The sequence below is a fragment of the Lampetra fluviatilis genome, chromosome 4 (genome assembly GCF_964198595.1).
Source record: "Lampetra fluviatilis chromosome 4, kcLamFluv1.1, whole genome shotgun sequence".
NCBI lineage: Eukaryota > Metazoa > Chordata > Hyperoartia > Petromyzontiformes > Petromyzontidae > Lampetra > Lampetra fluviatilis.
In genome coordinates, this window is record NC_136278.1 from 19198655 (window position 1) to 19204307 (window position 5653).

Here is a 5653-nt window from a genome sequence, read left to right on the forward strand (position 1 = left end):
CACGTTGCCCCGTGTATATTAAAAAACGATATTATCTATGTTGGCAGAATAATTCTTAAAAAAAAATAATTTTTTAAATTAAAAAGGAAGGCATATATCCAACAGTATGTAAAGTGATTTTCTTGAAACCACTCCACGTGCATTTTAATCGGTTATAATGTTGCTTATCTGCATAAAAGTGCATTGGCCAGGAATCGATCCCAGGTCTCCCACGTGGCAGTCCAGAATTCTACCACTGAATCACCTATACCACATTCCACTCGAATTTTTTTAACGTGAGATGCATTAATACTCTTCTTTTCTCATTCCTCCAAAATTGCGTGTTCTCTGTGTATATAGAATCTGACTTTTTACTTTTTTCATCACGATCTGCAGATGATGGTGGGTTCTTTATTTATATTCTCTACAAATTTGCAGTTTATTGTTGTTTAGTTGGATAAAAGTGCATCGGCCGGGAATCGAACCCGGGCCTCCCGCGTGGCAGGCGAGAATTCTACCACTGAACCACCGATGCCTCGTGTGGGTGGTGTGATTTTACGTGAGATGCATGAATACTGATCTTCTTTCAGTAGCGTGTGAGACTTTTCTGTGTTTTTTAGGCTCCTGACTTTCCCATTTTTCTTGAATATCCGAAGATGAAGATGGACTAAATTGATGATATGCAAGTTATTGGGATGTTGTTAAAATATTTCTTCACCTGTTAGAAAGATTTGGTAGAACCGCTTTCGGCAAGAGAAATCCTTAGTCACTACTCGTTTCCAATACTAGTTATTGCATTTCGTTGTCAAAATTACTGCGACCTGATTTCCGCAGCTGAAAGTGACCTCACCGTGTTTGTTTCTGAAAATATACAAGGGAATGAATTTGAAGCGAATAATCTTCTTCATTGACATGGATAGTCATTTTCCTGAAACCACTCCACGTGCATTTTAATCGGTTATAATGTTGCTTATCTGGATTAAAGTGCATTGGCCAGGAATCCATCCCAGGTCTCCCACGTGGCAGTCCATAATTCTACCACTGAATCACCTATACCCCATTCCACTCGAATTTTTTTTACGTGAGATGCATTAATACTCTTCTTTTTTCATTCCTCCAAAATTGCGTGTTCTCTGTGTATATAGAATCTGACTTTTTACATCACGATCTGCAGATGATGGTGGGTTCTTTTTTTATATTCTCTACAAATTTGCAGTTTATTGTTGTTTAGTTGGATAAAAGTGCATTGGCCGGGAATCGAACCCGGGCCTCCCACGTGGCAGGCGAGAATTCTACCACTGAACCACCGATGCCTCGTGTGCCTGGTGTGATTTTACGTGAGATGCATGAATACTGATCTTCTTTCAATAGCGTGTAAGTGAGACTTTTCTGTGTTTCTTAGGCTCCTGACTTTCCCATTTTTCTTGAATATCCGAAGATGAGGATGGACTAAATTGATGATATGCAAGTTATTGGGATGTTGTTAAAATATTTCTTCACCTGTTATAAAGATTTGGTAGAACCGCATTCCGCAAGATAAATCCTTCGTCACTGCTCGTTTTCAATACTAGTTATTGCATTTCGTTGTCAAAATAACTGCGACCTGATTTCTGCAGCTGAATGTGACCTCACCGTGTATGTTTCTGAAAATATACAAGGGAATGAATTTCATGCGATTAATATTCTTCATTGACATGTAAAGTAATTTTCTTGAAACCACTCCACGTGCATTTTAATCGGTTATAATGTTGCTTATCTGCATAAAAGTGCATTGGCCAGGAATCGATCCCAGGTCTCCCACGTGGCAGTCCAGAATTCTACCACTGAATCACCTATACCACATTCCACTCGAATTTTTTTTACGTGAGATGCATTAATACTCTACTTTTTTCATTCCTCCAAAATTGCGTGTTCTCTGTGTATATAAAATCTGACTTTTTACTTTTTTCATCACGATCTGCAGATGATGGTGGGTTCTTTATTTATATTCTCTACAAATTTGCAGTTTATTGTTGTTTAGTTGGATAAAAGTGCATCGGCCGCGAATCGAACCCGGGCCTCCCGCGTGGCAGGCGAGAATTCTACCACTGAACCACCGATGCCTCGTGTGTCTGGTGTGATTTTACGTGAGATGCATGAATACTGATCTTCTTTCAGTAGCGTGTGAGACTTTTCTGTGTTTCTTAGGCTCCTGACTTTCCCATTTTTCTTGAATATCCGAAGTTGAAGATGGACTAAATTGATGATATGCAAGTTATTGGGATGTTGTTAAAATATTTCTTCACCTGGTAGAAAGATTTGGTAGAACCGCTTTCGGCAAGAGAAATCCTTAGTCACTACTCGTTTCCAATACTAGTTATTGCATTTCGTTGTCAAAATAACTGCGATCTGATTTCTGCAGCTGAATGTGACCTCACAGTGTTTGTTTCTGAAAGTATACAAGGGAATTAATTTTATGCGATTAATATTCTTCATTGACATGTAAAGTCATTTTCTTGAAACCACTCCACGTGCATTTTAATCGGTTATAATGTTGCTTATCTGGATAAAAGTGCATTTGCCAGGAATCGATCCCAGGTCTCCCACGTGGCAGTCCAGAATTCTACCACTGAATCACCTATACCACATTCCACTCGAATTGTTTTTACGTGAGATGCATTAATACTCTTATTTTTTCATTCCTCCAAAATTGCGTGTTCTCTGTGTATATAGAATCTGACTTTTTATTTTTTTCATCACGATCTGCAGATGATGGTGGGTTCTTTTTTTTAATATTCTCTACAAATTTGCAGTTTATTGTTGTTTAGTTGGATAAAAGTGCATCGGCCGGGAATCGAACCCGGGCCTCCCACGTGGCAGGCGAGAATTCTACCACTGAACCACCGATGACTCGTGTGCCTGGTGTGATTTTACATGAGATGCATGAATACTGATCTTTTTTCGGTAGCATATGAGTGAGACTTTTCTGTGTTTCTTAGGCTCCTGACTTTCCCATTTTTCATGAATATCCGAAGATGAAGATGGACTAAATTGATAATATGCAAGTTATTGGGATGTTGTTAAAATATTTCTTCACCTGTTATTAAAAATTTGGTAGAACCGCTTTCCGCAAGAGAAATCATTCGTCACAGATTCCAAAGAACACAGGATGAGATGTTACTCTCCTTTGTGCAAGCACTTCCAAGAGTTCATGAACAGTGAGCCAGGTGAAATTTGGGGAGCGCATCGTCAGTAGTGAACCTTTGGTTCCTAGGGTGTTTCGGCCTTTCATACTATACACCCTCCCCAAAGGCGGCCAGCGACAGGGTGATCAATCCTACGCTTGCGTCCCATTCCCAATTAGTCATAGGAGTTGCCTTGTTGTTGATAGCCAACATCCCATGGGACTATGCATGGCAGGGGCGTCCTCCTCCCTGAGTCAAGCATTGTTGACTGCATACCTCCTGGCCCTCTCACTTTGGGGCCCAGCTGGGGTCTTTCCTCTTCATCCAGAGCCACTGACTGCTGCCTTCTGCCGCCTCCGATACAGATCTAATTGCCGAACGCTGGCTCTGGCCCTTAATTCCCAGGTCTCTAAGCAGTCTGGTTGTAGATGTTGCCACAAAACCTCTGCAGCCCACCTCCACTGGTCGGACTTCTGTGTTCCAGCCATGATGCCGTGCTTCGGCAGCAAGATCGGCATAGCGCAGATGTTTTCGCTCATAAGCCTCATCTACTGAGTCCTCCCAGGGTACTGTGAGCTCAATGATGAAGACCTTCTTGAGCGAACGGGACCAGAGCACCATGTCAGGTCTTAGGGTGGTGGTTGCGATCTCCGGAGGAAACACAAGTTGCCGGCCAATGTCAGCTAGCATTTTCCAGTCGCGGGCCAAGAGCAGCTGGTCTCGCTCTATTTTTGTAGAGCCGCTCTTCGGTGGTTTAGCCCCTTCGCAGACAAAGGTCGTCCGTAAGGGGTGTGATGCTGCTGGGGGTGGTAGGGAGTTGGTGGCAGCTCGCTTGTCCTCCAGGGCGGACGCAAGGTTTTTAAGGACTTGGTTGTGACGCCAAGTGTAGCGTCCTTGGGTGAGGCTTGTTTTACACCCTGTGAGAATGTGCCTGAGGTTGGCTGGCATGGAACAGAGGGCACAGTCCGGATCTTCACCATACCATTGGTGAAGATTAACTGGTGTTGGAAGGACGTCATATGTTGCTCTGATGGAAAAGCTCAACCGCCTTGCTTCCATGGCCCACAGATCCTTCCAGCTGATCTTCCTCTTCTCCACACTGTCCCATCGAGTCCACTGTCCCTGTTTGGCAAGAGAGACTGCCTTGGCCCACCTTGCAGCCTCCTCCTGATGGCGTACTTCCTGCACTACCATCTTCCGCCGCTCTGGTGCAGTGGCCTTACTCCAAGGAGCACGGCTAGTTAGCCCAAGGCCTCCTCTCCCTTGCTGAACATGACCCACAATGTCAGCATGTCTGAGGGCTGCTGTTGCCTCCTGGACTGCTGTTCCTGGCCTCCATTTGCGCCCATTTGCCAAGGTCGGCGCGTTGTTGCTCACCACTGGGTCTCGAGATTCATTCAGTGTCATCTGGAGCCTGGTTTTTGCACACTTGAATTCCTCGGTTAGACTGCTGAGGGGCAGCTTGAGGACACCATCTCCATAGAGGCCTATGGTGGTAAGGCATCGTGGAACTCCGAGCCACTTCTTTAAGTAGCTCGTGACTCCTCTTTCCATCTTCTCCACTGTTGAGATTGGAACCTCATACACTGCTAGGGGCCACAACACCCGGGGTAGGAGACCAAACTGCAGACACCAGGCCTTTAACTTTCCAGGTAGCTGGGTGTTGTCGATGGACTGTAGGCTACTACTGATGTCTTTGCGCAGCTGTTGCACCTGGTCTTTGTCCTTCAGGCTTGCATCATACCACCTTCCAAGGCTTTTTTACCGGCTGCTCAGACACTGTTGGGATTTGGTCATCTCCGATGAAGAATTTCAGGTCACAGAGTACTCCCTTCTCAATCGAGATGCTGCGTGACTTGGATGGTTTAATCTTTATACGGGCCCAGCTGATGTTCTCCTCGAGTTTTCTGAGCAGTATCCTGGTGCATGGGACAGTGGTGGTCAATGTTGTAATGTCGTCCATGTAGGCTCTGAGTGGAGGGAGGCGAAAACCAGAGTCGACTCGCTGTCCACCAGCAACCCATTTTGAGGATCTGATGATAACCTCCATTGCCATTATGAATGCAAATGGAGAAATGGTACATCCCGCCATTATACCTACATTCAGGCATTGCCATGAGGTGGTGAACTCTGAGGTGGTGAAGCAGAACTGCAGATCCTGAAAGTACGACTTCACCAGGGTTGTGATGGTGTCCGGAATGTGGAAAAATCTGAAGGCAGACCACAGGAGTTCATGGAGCACAGAGCCAAATGCATTGGCTTTCCGCAAGAGAAATCCTTCGTCACTACTCGTTTCCAATACTAGTTATTGCATTTCGTTGTCAAAATAACTGCGACCTGATTTCCGCAGCTGAAAGTGACCTCACCGATTTGGTTTTTGCAAGTATGCAAGGGAATGAATTTGAAGCGATCAATCTACTTCATTGACATGTAAAGTCATTTTCTTGAAACCACTCCACGTGCATTTTAATCGGTTATAATGTTGCTTATCTGCATAAAAGTGCATTGGC

General features: G+C 44.5%; 1 non-coding gene across 1 annotated transcript; it reads right to left on the bottom strand.

Moving 5' to 3' along the window:
• Positions 1-443: 443 nt before the first annotated feature.
• On the bottom strand, positions 444-514 carry TRNAG-GCC (transfer RNA glycine (anticodon GCC)). Its single transcript has one exon. It is a non-coding gene; the product is annotated as a tRNA-Gly (tRNA).
• Positions 515-5653: the final 5139 nt, after the last annotated feature.